Source organism: Diceros bicornis, chromosome 7 (genome assembly GCF_020826845.1).
Source record: "Diceros bicornis minor isolate mBicDic1 chromosome 7, mDicBic1.mat.cur, whole genome shotgun sequence".
Taxonomy (NCBI): domain Eukaryota; kingdom Metazoa; phylum Chordata; class Mammalia; order Perissodactyla; family Rhinocerotidae; genus Diceros; species Diceros bicornis.
In genome coordinates, this window is record NC_080746.1 from 63,333,327 (window position 1) to 63,350,005 (window position 16,679).

Consider the following 16,679-nt stretch of genomic DNA (forward strand, 5'->3'; position numbering starts at 1 on the left):
GAATTAAGAGTTTACTGTTTGAGTGTATTGAGAGAGATATGCAAGTACTGATCACATATTTTCAACAACTTATGACAATCTGGTACACAATGGTCAAACATTTAGTTATCAAAAATGCATTTCAAAGTCTATCTTATTTCCATAGTAATCAACTGAGTAAAAATATATATATATTTGTATATATGTTAATGTTTATAAACATAAAATATATGTTTATATGTATGGTATATTTATATACTGTGTGTATGCATGTATGCATACATATATATGTACACATATATGAATTGTTACAGTTTTTTACTTTTAATAATATCTGTAAAAGTAATCTGAAACACATGAAGTTGTAAATAAAGTAGAAATTTACACACCTGATAGAAAAAAACTTGAAGGCAATTTTGATAACCAAGGAAATATATTCTTTTATTATAAACACATATTTTTCTTTTGTCCATAATGCAAATTACAAAGTTTCTGTTAGCCTTGCAATTATTAGCTTAAGTTGACACTGGTGATGGTCAATAAGAACTTAAGAATTAGCTAATAAGCTGAGATATGATATAAGTAAATTCTCAAGTTTAAAATTTCTACTGTGTAGTAACAACAGAGGAAAATAATTTCAATGTTTTCTATTATTTCATTTGTGGAAAATCTTGTCAAACCTGGAGTTGAAACAATTTGGTACAATCTGCTTAAATAGCACTGTGCCAAGCCTTTAAATTTCCCATTACAGAGAAGTTCTTAAATTTATGACATATTAAATGTTAATTAGGTTTTTGAATAAATTTAAGAAATTAATAAATGAATAAATCAAATTTCATACTTGACTTTAAGATTTATTACACTGTAGGGGGCTGGCCCGGGGATGTAGCAGTTAAGTTCTCATGCTCTGTTTCACCAGCCCAGGGTTCACCAGTTCAAATCCTGGGCACTGACCTACTCAGTGCTCATCAAGCCATGCTGAAGCGGTGTCCCACATAGAGCAACTAGAAGGATGTACAGCTATGACATACAACTATCTACTGAGGCTTTGGGGAGAAAAAAGGAAAAAAACAGGAAGATTGGCAACAGATCTTAACTCACAGCCAATCTTCCTCAAGAACAAAAAAAAAACAGCCTTCACATTTAAAAAAGAAAAGATTTATTACACTGTAGTTGAAAAAAATAGATTGTAGGCAAAACGAATATTTTTTGGGGGCAAAAAATGTCATTAATTTAAACACTACAAATTGATCATAATTCACAGCGATATATATATATATTTTTTTAATAAACAGATAAGCAAAAAAAGCATACTCAAAATATGCTAAATGGCTAAATCATCGTTACACAAAATTTGATCTGTTTTCAGAGTATAGCCATTAACCATCCAATTACAATGTTCACCCTCTACACTAAATTAAGGGAATATTTTCTTCATGTCATCTGCAATAGCACTCTGGTCATGAAGTATCTCAGCATATTATTATCTGTTTTCATGTCTACTCTTATCTCGTTTATGGCTACATGGACGTAGCATATCAAATTACATTTAACACCATCTAAGTTTTTCCCTAATATGCACCATGCTTCTTCTGCAGGTCAGCATTTGCTGGCTCTCCCTTCTGCCCCACATCTTGGGGAGTCAGGCTACTGACTTCTCTGTGGTGTGGTGCAGAGGAGACAGCACAGGTGCTGGGGTAACACACAGCTGGTACTAATCCTGCCTCTCCCACTCGTTAGCCTTGGGGCCATAGAGAAAAATTCTAACAGTTTATAGACCCTTTTAACCTCCTGATATAAATTTCTATCTCTTATGTTATTTGTAAAGACTAACTGGGATAATATTAATGTATATACAAATATTTATGCAAATTATTACACATATATATACCTATATGTGAGTATGTATGTGTGCGTATGTGTATGTGTGTATATATACATACACACACACAGAGACAGAGAGAGAGAGAGAGAGAATGAGAAAGAGAAAGAGATGTAGAGATATGCAGATATATGCATTGATCCCAAGCCAGGCACATTCATTTTCATCCAGCATGACCAAGGTACTCATCTTTCTCTAAAGTCTTGCAAATCGTATTTTTTTCATTCAGTTAATATTTAATTGTAATAGTACTTGTTATGTTTGAACACTCAGCAATGCACAAAGTAAAAAACTTTCAGTGAATCTTTACTCACAGTGTAAACACAGGCTTTAAATATGCAGTGGAGGAGGAGGGGTGAATTCACAGTTAACAAAGCTAAAAAAAAAATCTTGTTATAAATTATGCAAAGCATATAATAAAGTTTCTGTGAATGCCTAGATAGAAACTCACCTACCAGCAACTATGCAGTCTTATCCTACTGCCATAGCCAGGAGTCAGCTGACTACAGGGGACTTTATAAAGGAGAAGAGAGACCAGCATTGGCCCATCTCTCACTAGAGATGCCAGGCCCTTGCTAGCCTGTTTCTAAGCCCAGGAAATGCCCTGCAGCTACTCCTCTGCAGGCCACCTCCCAGCCAGGGGCCTCCACTACTTCTGAGAATCTCAAATTGATTCCAATGGTTGAGAGAGTTTTAGCCCCAATGATTTATACATTAACTAATACTGAATTTATTTAGTCCAGGATAGAGTTAGCCTTAAATGAATCAATAAATTGTAACATTTTCCAAAGGGAAGGGGAAAAAAGGTTAGCATGTCTAGATAAACTAGCTTCTGTTTGGTTGAAACATAAGGGGGGGAGGTCCTTCATTAAAGCACTTCAGAGAAAGGGGGTAATAAGTAATATTTACTCTGCTGTGCAAACACTATACAAGGGGGAGTAACTCAGCATCAGTCATCAATGGAATACAATTAAGTCACTGAATAGAGTGACTTCATGAAGTTGGCCTTGAAAACACCTCAACCTCAGCTCGGTATTTAGGCACCAGCAGGAGACCATTATCTTAGCACAACATCCTTTTCCATTGACATCTTCTGCACATTCTATCAATCCTAGCACCCTGATAAAATTAACCCAGTTGGGAAGTTAAGTTTCTTTGGAAAATGTAGGCATTATCGGGAAAAAGCATCTTAAGATAGCAGGGACACTCTTCAACAGCTGGCTTCAAATCCCTGCTTCCCTGTTTGTCTGATCATGTTCATTCTTATTTCTCAAGTTAAGCCATTTGTTTCAACAAAAGAGTGGATTTCTGTTAATATTAAAGACACTGAAGGAAAGGAAAAGAATTATTGAATGCATTCTTTAAAAATATTCTCATGCCATGTGCAAGAGTTTAGTGAGGTGTGTGTTTTTTCTAACACAAAGCCCGGTAGACTCACAATTGACATTGTTAAGGAGATTGGTGGTGGTAGTGGGGAATCTCTAAGGTCAAACTATTTGTTTACAAAGGCAACAGATTTCAGAGTTGTGTAAAAATCCTAATAATTTCAAAATAGCCTTTCTCTTTGACCTAAAAATAAAGATCTTAACTCCTTTAGCTCAGTTTCCCACAACAGTCTTTAAAATAGCAACAAATTATGTCTCAAAAATTGCATTTCATTTCTAGCAGAAAATGAAAGAGGAGATCACAGACTGGCAATGTTTGTGCTCTTCTCATATGGTGGAATTAAATCCATAGAAGACAGGAATCACTTCAGAGTTAAAAAAAAAGTTGTTGCTCTTTCAGAAAGCATCAGAGAGTCCTCTCATGACCACAAAAGATTCTTAATGAAGAGATGACTGTCTAGGAAATAGCACACTAGAAACAGACAAGCAGTCATGAGTATTTACAAAGGCAAAACTAGGGGAGGGGAAGCTCCTCTGGGTAAATCATGTTTACAATTAGGTAATTGTATTCTTAAATATTTTAACCTGATTAATATTTATAAATATGTTCTGTGAAACCTAACAGTCACAAGTCACACTAAAATTCTCTTGTCCAGTACCTGTGGTTTCCCCAGTTTTTTTCTCTAGTCAGTTCATATTTCAAGAGAGTTGGGACAAGCACCATCAAGAAAAGTGCATCCTTGACCTTCAGGTGCACTGTTACAGGTGTTACTAAAAACAATGTCCGCTCCCTCTCAGTTTCTGCTTAGACAGTTCTCTTACATTCTGCACATAAAATATACTGGGTATGGAGCCACCAGCTTCTGCCTCACCAGAACACTTCTCAGCAGTTCACAGCTTCAAGCAATAGGTTTATTGTGCACCAAGAAGCTTAGAAGTGTGCACTGCTCCTTGGGGTCAGGGGCTTCCCACCTTGGCAAACTGATGTTAGTGTATGCTATGCAGTGGCACAAGGGGCCCTTCTGGGCATCCAAAGAATTACATCAGTGGCTGTGCTTGGGACAGCGGTAACACGCACTGTCACAATACTCAGTGATAAAATTCCCTGTTGCATCAGTAAGTCAGGTTTGAAGCTCTCTTGTTGTAGTAAAACCTTTGAGTCAGTGTGGATGCAGCATATCTGAAGAGAAAATTATTCTCTCTTATCATGAGAACCAGTTTCAAAGCTTGGGAATCTTGGAGTTGAGCAACATCCTTGTTCTTTCTTACCAGAGCACTGGATAACTTTCTGATCTTCTCCACTTGATCTGGATGGACATTCAGCTCACAGCAACTCACTCTGAGCAATTCTTGGTTGGTGAACTCTGATCAGTCTGGTTCAATTTCAATGAAAATATTTTCTCGAAGAGATGGGTTCTGAGTCCTGACCCTGAGTACTAGCTCTTGCAAATTAAATGGAAATGCTCCTGTGAAAAAAAATGGATGGAATGTTGGCACTGGTCCTGTCCACATCCCATTTTGAGGCTGCAGAGACACTGGTGGCTGGGACAGGACAGAAGAGAACAGTGAGTGTCTGTGACACACTGGTGGCTGACAGATAGGACCTGGTGTTTGCTTTCTGGTATTCTGAATATGGCAGAGGGGGCAGACACATTCCAGATCTGCACCAGTGCCAAGAGGTGTGGTCCAGTGGAAAGGCTCCTAGCAGGGGAGTTTCCCCACTGGTGAGCAATGGAGGTGAGTCATCCACACAGGGTGACGCAGGAGCTGTGGAGAGGCCCCCATTCTACAGAATCCCCTGCATAGATAAAAGGGAAGCCTGGGTTGGCCAAATAGTTGGGTACAAAGGGCAGTTCTCACTCCTTTGTCAGCTGGGGGAGATTGTCATCATCATCTTCCACTCCCATAATCCTGCTGATTTCTCTCCTTAATGTTAATAGGACTGTCATTTCTGCTTTTGTGGTAAGAATCTCTTTGTCATCTCCTGATTTTAAGAAGAGACCCCCTAGCCATGATTGTGTTTACATGCCCAGTGTAAATAGGTCCAGCTGTTGACCTCATTTTGATAGTTCACATTCCCCCTGTTCTCCACCAATTCTGCACTGCTTGAATATCTCCCAAGCCCAAGCCCGCCCACTACTCCTCTATTGCTCCTAGGCCTCCAGCCCTAGGCTCCTCCAGTCCTGAAAATCTTGATTCAAATTTTTACAGTGGAATAGCCTGCCGTATGTTATAATGTAGATTTCTATAAAAACAGCTTGTGTCTTTGCAATGCAAGGTAGCTCTATTCTTTATCCTAAATTCAAAAATGGTTTCTTTAAAAGAAGAAAAGTGGCTAAGGTAGTAAATATAGTGGTATACCCGGGTGTTTCAATACAAGGAAAAGGATTGAATACCAAAACGCTGTCCCTCATAAGGACAGGTGAGCCTAAACACTACGCTCTCTCCAGGACACATCATGAAAACTCAGTGTCTGCAGTGAGCTTTTGGGATCTGAAAAATGAGACTACAACAGGTCAATTATTATTTTATTGAAGCAAAACCAAACCAAAACAAACTGTTCCTTGGGACATTGACATAGCTTACATTTCTCAGTAATAATAACAAATATTTATTCTTACATCTAAGACTCTTAGAAAAGTGCTTTACATTTCATAAAATATAGGTTCTCAAAGTCATCATAGAAATTAGGTACAATCTTTAACATCAATTTTTATTTTAAAAAATGAGATTAAGAGATGTTAAGTAACTTATTAAAGGTTACACAGCTTATAAGAGAAGAGACTAGATTTGACTTCCAAAACTCTGAGCACTAAAAATCTACTCTTGGTAATTAGTTTATTTATGCACTTCCCACTTAAACTCTGAGATAAATATGGGGTGCCACTTGTAATGCAACACATTCTGAAAGATTCCTATTTAGGTATAGATTCCTATGCTCTGTCCCAGATTACATGAATAAGGCTGACCAGTTTCATTGCTAATTCTGTTAAGCAGTAGAGGGAATGAGGAAGAAAAGAGATGTCAGAGGAGATACAGCAATACTGTTCTTTCTATTGGAGGGATTAGGTGTGTTTCCCTTGCAAACACAAAAAACTAAGCCTTCTCTCCTAATGAAAACAAGATACTAGGAAGAAAAGTTTCAAGCTTTCACTGTATGGTAGGGGAGTGTAAAGAATGTTATGGGTTGAATTGTGTTCCCCCAAATTCATATGTTATAATCCTAACCCATGATACTTCACAATATGACCTTATTTGCATATGGGGTCTTTACAGAGGTAATTAAGTTAAAACGATGTCATTAGGATGAGCCCCACTCCAGTATGTCTGGTGTCCTAATGAAAAGTGGAAATTTAGACACAGAGCCATGCATAGTGAGAAGATGATGTGAAGAGTCATAGGAAGAAGACAGCCATCTACAAGCCAAAGAGAGAAACCAGGAACAGATCCTTTCCTCACAGCCTTCAGAAAGAACCAACTCTGTTGACACTTTGATTTTGGACCTGTAGCCTCCAGAACTGTGAGACAATAAATTTCTGTTGTTTACATCACCCAGTCTCCGGTACTTTGTTATGGCATCCCTAGTAGACTAATATAAAGATGTTCTAAATAAAAAAGGGGAAAGAAAGGAAGAGGTAATCAGAATGGTGCAAATAAACTCAGGTGTAGGAGATGAGCCCCAGGACAAGGGAACTAAGCAGAGGTCGGTGAGGGATTAAGAATGTTCAGGAGCTTGGTGGGCACACGGTGATGGGGCGTGGACAGTTCCAAGGATTAAAATATGGATAAACCATCCCAGAAAAGATAATTAGAGAACTTGTACATGAATGACCCATAATTGTGACATTGAAAAGTGAGACAGTGCAAGCTTCAGAGTCTAGGAAAACGCCAACATGGTGGGGAGGAACAGCCATGGAGAGAGTCAAGACCTTGGGATCAGAGGTGGGAGAGTCCTCAAAGACATTGTATTCAGATCCACTCTGTAACCCTATAACCCAGTAGCCATATTGAGGTCTGTATGTGGAGTAAACGTTTGTATGATTTACACTTTTAGATGAAGTCCTCTGAAAGAAGTATGTTCTATTGAAGTAATTTTTGGCATTACATACCCCCAGGATCCAGTCAGTCTTCCTGGAAACACCTACTTCTCAATAACGTTTTCCTAAGGTGAAACATTTGTGGCCCAAGACATCAAAAGCAGAAAAATCACATGAATCTGTATTCAAAGACATAACAGGGTCCATAACTCTCACTTGTCTCTGATCCTCAGATAGAACAATATTTGAAACAAAGTTGACTGGTTCCAGCATGGCCTCCACTGTAGGAAAAATTACAGTATCAGGTAAGGGATACAGAATGGGTGTGTCTTGTGACATTGTAAGGAAGAATATTGGGAGTTGACTGGGGGAACTTGTGTTGATGGGTCAGAGATGAATAGGACATTTGAGAACTGTTGTATGTATGCAGGTTTGGGGAGGGACACACGAAGCTAAGATCATGGGACCTAGTGGCAACCACAACTCCTGAAAAGAGATCAAATCATGGAGAGTTGAATACACTGTAACTTCTTAACCCAATAGCGTTGGACCTTTTTCAGCTCTGAAATGACAAAAGTTGCAATGATGTTGTTAGAAGGAAAGGAGTAAACACTGACACCTAGCTTCTCTCTAGAGTGGGGATGGGAGGAGGGGAGCCCTGTGATGCTATGGACTGGTGAATGAGAAGACAAAGAAGACACCTGGTCATTCCACCTTAGATCTGGTCATCTTTAGCACAACATCTCTCTCTCCTTGTCAGGCCTACTTCTTGTCTTTTACCCTCATCTAGAATCAATAGCTACTCCTCCATTTTGCCCTGATGCTACCAGAATCTGACACCCACGGCCTCCCCCTGCCTCTCCTCACCTTTAGACATCTGCAGCATCCCTTTTAGATCTGGAACTTGAAATACATGCTTCAATTCCCTGGAAAACATTTCTGGCTTTTTCAATGTCCAGGTTTCACTCCTAGGGAAAACAAAAATTGATTATCCCACACTTTTGATGTTGTGTATCTCCAAGACCACAGTCTCCCTCACCTTTTACTCCGTTAATGCACTTGGATCCTATCACTGAAGGGCCTGAGGACAGGAGAGAGGGAAGCCTTGTCTCTGCGACTAGAAGAAATATGCTCATGTCCACCTTCCCAGTTGCCCTCTGTGTGACTTTGGGAAGGTCTCCACCTCTCAAAAACAGTTTCTTCCTTCCAAAATAAAATCATTAGCCTCTCCCTCTATACCTCTTAGAAATCAAATGAAATTATATGAAATAATTGATTTAATAAAACAAAACAAAAGTTTGGTCCTTTAAAAAAATGAATGTCTGGAAAAGTCACTGCATAGATGTGGGTTCCCAGGGAGATGATCAGAAAATGAAGTTGCAGAAACTGGCTTCTAGGTATCTAAGTCATATCAAATGTGGGAATATTCTCTGGAAAGGACCAAGATCTTCAAAGTCTGCTACCCAGTAGGGAGGCCCTCAGAATAACATCTGAGATTTCAGTTTCTTTGGAAACAATTACAAACACTTGGAAAAGAAGACATTATGAACAACAAAGTAATAGTAGTCTGAATTTCATGTGTTAGGAAAGAGCTTGAAGCTGCGAGGTAGTTTGCAAATTCAGAAACAATGATGCAGCCTTTTCATTATGGCTTCTAAAGTATGTGACCAAGATGAATCAATTGTTTGCACCAGGGCCAAAATATTCCTAGAGATTCAAGTCTATATTTGGAAATCTAAACAGAATCATGTAGAAAGACCTTGTATCCTCTATCTCCAGGGCAGAAATTTAAATGTAAAGGAGTTGTCTCGAATTCTTAGTGCTTGGCAGATAAAGAAGACACAACCTTCCCACAATAAATCCGGCACCTATGAAATAGAGGAACCCGAGTTAGATGCAAGCATGCAGCGTGAATAAAATTGATAAAATCACAGGGGACTGATTACGCAACACTTTATCCCTAATACTGCTACTGACCCAAACTCTGCAACTTTCCACCACCTAAATTCCCCACCATAGAATCTGGTTCATTCTCAATATTTATAGCATACTCAAGCTATGTATTGTGAACAGAAATTTAACATAAAACTGCACCTCAAATTTCCTGTCCTGAGTGATGTTTTATTCTAATTGACCACCAGATAATTATAAAGGATGTAAAACTTTTCACAGCACAGAAAGACCATCTCTAGTTTCCCTTACATACCTATTCAGGATGTCATTCACATCCTAGGGATAAAAGAGAAAACATGAGTCAAGAAATAATACATCCTCCCCACTTACAAACTTCATATAATACCCACCACGTCAGGGGAATAGAGATGGTCCCAAATGAGAGCCAAAGGTAAACAACAGACCCAGACCAATCATCCCAGAAGACTCATGAGACGTTGTCATGTTTCCTAATAGGTAGGAAAGCTTTCCTAAAAGCTTTGACCCTTGTGAAAGTATAGCATGAGACTTCAGGTATCCAGAGAGTAGACATATTTATGAGGAAAACAAGACGTCCATAATATTTTTGCTAAATACGTTAAGGCTCCCTATGAGATGATTTGAATAATTCACGATTCTTGAGTTTATTCAATAGAAATGTAAAGTGATATACTATTATTTACCAAGCATCATGCCAGACTTTGGAGAATCAAAAATGAGTAAATGATCCTCATATTTATCTAGAAGTTTACATGGCTTCTGCTGAGGGTACATGCAATCAAATGTATTAATGTACGCATTTCTCAAGTCTCTCTCTTCTCATTTTGTACGCTATCTAAAGTGACCTCATCTACTCCATTCAATTCAACACACACATATGTGCAGTTAGTTACCAACTCTTTACTTTTACTCAATTTGCCTCTTAAATGCGGGTTAATGTATTCAGTAGTAAAGAAGCCACAGGAACCAGTAACTTAAGATGTCTAAAAGATAACTTACTATTCAACAACCAAATTGTTTCCTCTCTTATACTCTATTGTCCATAATGTTATCAATATCCACTTGGTCACTGTCCTAAAACTACAATATTTATATTCCTCTTCAGTCTCTACCAAGCCATTTTAGTCCACATTATTAACAGCTTTTAGCCATCTGATCTTCTTTGTCATCATAGATATTGTTTTGTTTATTTGAACCAATGTACCAACACAGTTGTACCAATGTACAAATACATTTGGTCTCTCTTATTTCAGACTTACTTCCTCCATGTCGGCAAAAACTAGGCCAATAGCTGGGTCTACACCCACCAAACAAATGGTTTTGCTGTCTGTGTTAGGGCTTTTCTTTGGATCTGACAAAAAACAAAAAAAAACTACATTTAGTAGAAACCAAATAAAACTATATTAAATAGAGAAGAGGATTTGGGGGTAATTATAGCTTTAGTCGAAGCTTCATTTTGAAGTTCAAAACTTGCCATCAAGATCTGGTCTATGTCCTTCTCCAAATTCTGTTTATTCCCTGTATGTTGACTTTATTCTCAGTTTATGGAGGGAACATAAATCTCCGATATAAACTCCAGAAGAAAAGATAATTTCTCTTCTCAGTTACCACAAAAATTTCTGAGGCCTTCATGATATTGGCCTGCACTGGATCAGGTGCCCATATTGAAAGCGCTTCTGGGTTGTTGCTGGAAGCAAATGAAATAGTGTTGGAGGTAACTTTCTATATTTTACTGGAATTAAGTTAGTATTAATCTGAAGTAGATCATGATAGCAAAAGATTCGTATTGTAATCACTAGAGCAAACACTATAAAAAAAACTAAAAAAAAAATTACAGTTAGAAAAGAGTAATACTTAAAATTTTATATTAGAAATACTTGTTTAACACAAAAGAAGTTTTGTAAGATAAAGAGGAGAATAAAAATTACAGGAGACATATAGAAAGCAAATAGGAAAATGGTAAACTTAAATATAGTCATATCAATAATTGCATTAAATGTCATTGTCTTAATACCCTAATTAAAAGGCAGAGATTATTGGACTGGATAAAAAGCAAAATTCAATTATTGCTGTCTGTAAGAGACATATTTTGGATTCAAAAACATAAACAGGGCAAATGTAAAAATATAGAAAAATATACACTATACAAGCAAAATCATAGATACCTCATGTGCCTATATTATTGTTAGACAAAATAGACTTTAATACAATAAAGATCATGAGAGATTGACAGGGACATTTCATAATGATAAAAGGTTCAGTACCTCAAGAAGGCATATAATTATAAAAGTACATACATTTAACAACAGAGCTTCAAGATACACAAAGTAAGATTAAAAGCAAAACTAAACAATTCGATAATAATAGTTGGAGATTTCAATAACTCACTCTCGATAATTGAATGAGCAGCTTTCATGAAAGCTCTCCAGGATATAGAAGACATAAAGAGTACTAACAACCAACTTAACCTAATTGACATCCGTAGACGATTTCACCCAATGAATGCAGAATACACATTCTTTTCAAATTCATATGGAAAATTTTTCTGGGCATACAATATTTTAAACTATAAAATATCAAGTGTCAATACATTTAAAAGATTGAAATAATAAAATATATGTTCTCTGATCACAGAGGAATTACATTTGAAATCCATAGCAGAAGAAAAAATGAGAAATCATGAAATATTTTTTAATTAGACAACACGCTTTCAAATATCCCAAAGGTTAACAAAAAAATCACAAAGGAAATTTGAAAATAACTTGAAATGTGAGAAAATAAAAGCCAAGTTATCTAAATACATGCAATACTACTAAAGAAATGCATTTATATCATTAAAGATTTTATCAGAAAAGATGGTCTCAAATCAGACATCTAAGTTTCCGCTTTAAAGAAACTGGAAGAAAGGGGCCAGCCGGTGGTGCATAGTGGTTAAGTTTGTGCACTCCACTCTGGTTCCCTGGGGTTCGCAGGTTCGGATCCCAGGAGTGGACCTACGCACCACTTCTCAAGCCATGCTGTGGCAGGCAGCCCACATAAAAGAGAGGAAGATGGGCATGGATGCTAGCCCAGATCCAATCATCCTCAGTAAAAAGAGGAGGATTGGCAACAGATGTTAACTCAGTGCTAATCTTCCTCACCAAAAAAAAAAAAAAATTGAAGAAAAACAGCAAACTAAACTCAACACACACACGTGTGTGCACCTCCATGTGCAAACACAGAAATACACACACACACAAATGAATCATTAAAGGTGAAAGCTGAAATAAATGATATAGAATAGTTAAAAACAGATAAAATCAATGAAATAAAAGGTTTCTTCTTGAAAATCATCAACAAAATTGATCAAACATAACTAATCTGATGAAAAAAAAAGAGAGAGAAAAAGCAAATCACCAAAACCAGGAATAGAAGATGGGACATTACTGGGAGTGCTGTAGAAATTAAAAGGTTTATAGGGGATTATTATGAATAACTTTACCAATATAAATCAGACAACTGAGACAGAATGGATAAATTCTACAAAGACATACATTACCAAAAACTGACTCAAGAAATGTAAAAAATCTAAATAAACCAAATGCAAGTAAAAATAAAATTTTTTAAAACATTTCCAAAAAGAAAAGCCCAGAGTGAGATGGTTTCACTGGGGAATTCCACTGAACATTTAAAGAATAAATAATACTAATACTTCACAATTTTTTTCAAAAAATAGAGAAAGAGGGGGGAAATCTCAACTCCTTCTAAAAGGTAAAAAAAAAAAAAAAAGCCTCTTGGAATCCAAAGTGCATTTGCTTGTCTGTGACTAAGCTGGATGATGAAGAGGTACCTGATAAATGCTTAACACTAGACCCCAGATAACAGGGACCTATAGAATATAACTGGACACAATGGATCTTCTTTCCAAGGTCAAATTTTTGCACTGCACTTGATAAAATAAATAAAAATAGGATTTTTCCCTTGTTATTCATGCATTCAATTATTCCTATAACCTCTGAAATAGATGCAGGGAAGGGGTACAGCAGGGCCAAAGGAACCTTAGTATTACCACCAGAAAGAGAACAACAACACAAAGGAGAAGGAAACTAGTCTTTCATGTTCTCACATCTCAGAGGCTGGGGCTTCTTCCCAAGCGTTACCTGCAGCATCTCCTTTGTTGACCCTGCAACTGATGCTCCACATCTGAGATGAGAGCTCTCATCAACTGACTCTGCTGGACCAGTGCATTCTCAGACTCAGCCGGGTTATCCAGAACATCTCCCACCTCATTATTCAGCGCTAGAAGCTCCTTCTGCTCCTCACAGTCCAGGATATCTCTCAGTTGTTTAAATGCTGCCTGAACATGTTGTTTCTCACTCTGTATTTGATTCTTCAGGAATGAGAGAGACAGCGAGTTACTTAGGCTCTCAGGCAGAGACTGGGAGCCAGAAAAAGAACTATTCTATTAGGGAAGTTCTCACAGGGAAGTGAGATAGAAGCAGGAGAGCAATTCTTAGACAACCTGATTTTTCTTATTATTTTCTTTTCATCACATTGCAAAATAATGCCCTCAAGTCTGCAACATTGAGGCCAACCCTTAGCCAAAGCACAGAGACTTGGGTGTGGCTCAGCTTTCACACAGCTGTCCAGGACACCGAAGCCTCCTCGCATGACTTCTGACCTACAACTTCCACAATGTGTCAAAAGTTGAACTCTGAGGACAGAATCATGAGCCATTGCCAAATGTTTTCCCCAGAGAGTCAAAGGCTCAAAAACATGACAGGAAAGGAGTACAGAATTCAGTAGCTATCCTCACCAGAGAGTCCATCTATGTGAACACCTGCCTCCAAATATTCGTGTTCATTTGTGACATGCTCACTTTTCAGCCCCCATCCCTATCAGGGGATGATAAAGAAGAGGACTAATCAAATGACTTTTGGACATAACTGTCAGGAAACAAAGATTAAGGGAGCTCCTTGTGACTAACACTCAATGCCTTGCCCAGACTTCAGTCTAACTTCCTCAGAAAGTGTCTCCTCCTACCTTCCAGGTAGTTATCTCTTCTCTGGCATCAGCTTCCAACTTCTCAGCTTCCTGCTGCTCCTTCCTCAGCCTCTCCAAAGCTGCCTGGAGCTTCTCCTGGGAGAAAGTAATCAAATCAGAGTCAAGCACTAGACCTTCTCAGCATCATAACAGAGGACAAATGGGGAAGAAATTAGGCTATTCTCTGTAGACAATAGAGTTTACAGAAACTGTGGGAACAGCAATTAGAATCTTTAACTTGGAAGAAAACCTGAGTGAACGTGTTTTTACGTGAACGTTTTCTTCAAGCCTCAGGAGTTAGAAGTCAGCAGATCCTCCTCGAGAGAAGACTGATTCTTTGTCCTAGAAGAAGAAACTTGATCCTAAGGCAAGGAAAGAACTTACATCTCAATCCACCCAGCTCCCCAGTTAACCCTCCTGTTCAAAGAGGTAATGAGAGCTTTTCATTGGCACCAAATCTGCATCTACTAGCACAGGGTACAAAAATATCTACTTCTCGATAAGGTTTTGTACTATAGGTTTATCCTTTTGTAATTGGGATGGAATACACAGAAATATCCTTCAGGCCTTGGAAGTTGAGCATAGGAAGAAAAGAGATCACAGCCCTCAAAGTTATGTTGACATGGTAATTAAAGTCAAATGCAAAGTGGAGATTTCCAATCAAGTACCATTTTTTGCCCTGTCTTGTCTTCATCCTAGTCTCTACCTGATAATCCTGGGCAACCTCCTCCATAAGGAATATGTGATGACCACAGTGTTCCTTAGACCGCTCACAAAGCCAGCAAATGACCTTCCCATCTTCCTCACAAAAGAGCAGGAATGTCTTTTGATGGTGCACACAGATATCTCTCTTCTGCTCTTCCTCTGGGCTGAACTTGACCTCCCTGAGTCTCTTCACTATGTTGGCCATGCAGCGATTAGGCTGCAGGTTCCCAGGCTGGTAACTGATTCAGCACACAGGGCAGGTGCTCTCTCCTTCTTGGCTGATCTTGGATTCTTTGCTGTTTGCGGTGATGCAGGCTTGGCAGAAGTTGTGGCCACAGCCTAGGCTCAGGGGTTCTGTCAGGAGCTCCAAGCAGATGCATCAGGTCACCTCTTCCTTTATGTTCACCAGTACTCTGGAAGCCATTGCAGCTGCTCCCCTGTCCTACCTGTCCTGACTTCTGAGTCTCCTCTTGCTCACAGATCCTGCATGATTGGGAAGGTAAAGGGGACAAAATAAAAAAGGAAGGAATAAAATGATACTAATTGTGTAGAAATCAAGGACAAGCCAAGACAAAAATATTGAAGGACAAAAAATAAAAGGTGGAGTAACAGGGAAAGAAGCTTAGTGACCATGTTAAAATGACTTTTTATAATAATGTCAAACACTTTACTTCCAGTTTATGTCCCATGTAAATCCCATGCTTATCTGTACATTGACTGATATTTTCCTTTGCTTTCACTGACTTAAAGGATGACTTGAGGTCTTTTCTACCAGGATCCTTGTGTGACCCACCATCTATCCTGCTTTTTCTTTCCCATGCCAAAAAAACACCCTCAGTGTTAAGAGCACCAAATCACTTATGTCTCTGGGCTTTTACACCTGCTCTTCTCTCAGCGTGGAGTGCTGCCCTGATATTACGATCAGTTCACTCTTAAACTTTAGTGAACTCTCTCCTTACATGTTCTCTTATCAGAAAGACCTGCTCTGACTAACTTATTTACAGTGTAACCATTTTAATCACTTGCTGTACATTTACAATGATTTCTCTATTATCATGACATAATATATGACAATCTGTGTGCATACATGGTAAGAGTAAACCATTTATCATTTGTAAACAGAGATAATAAGTGACTTACAAAGATCATTTATCTTCCATACACAAAGTTGAGATGAACTTAATGTATTTGTGTTCCTTCAGAAGTCTGTCTCCTCTTATCCCACAGAGTTACTCAAAGACAAATACAGGAAACTTCATATACCCAATTAACACCCAGAGCAATGCCGGGGTATTGAAGTAAAGAGATCCACATCAGCTGGGAAATTCTGGGGAGTCTTGTGTTTGTAAATGGTGAGATTTCACCTTAGCCGGGAAATATGCCAATGACTTTGATAGGAGCCTAAAGATGTGTATGTATGTGGATGCTGGAGAGGAAGATGGTATGCATATACTCAGAGGATCACACATCTCAGATACCCAGAAAAATATAAGCACAGATGAAGTGAATGTCAATCTTGAGACAGAAGTTTCGAAGTACTAGGCAAGTTCATTCAACAAATAATCATTGATGATGGATTATGCTAGCAACTGGACTGATACCCAGAAACACAAAGATGAGCCTGAACATAAAATTTAAACATCTAGGCACTTGACATTCACGTGGAAAGTGTTAGTAAATTAAATATTCAGTATTATTTGTACAAAAGAGGAGATGTGAAAAACATTACTAGAGAGA

General features: G+C 38.2%; 2 pseudogenes; both read right to left on the reverse strand.

The window, feature by feature from the left end:
• Positions 1-4,359: 4,359 nt before the first annotated feature.
• LOC131409103 (ankyrin repeat domain-containing protein 40-like) lies at positions 4,360-7,556 on the reverse strand (annotated as a pseudogene).
• A 202-nt stretch (positions 7,557-7,758) lies between these two features.
• LOC131408073 (tripartite motif-containing protein 5-like) lies at positions 7,759-15,375 on the reverse strand (annotated as a pseudogene).
• Positions 15,376-16,679: the final 1,304 nt, after the last annotated feature.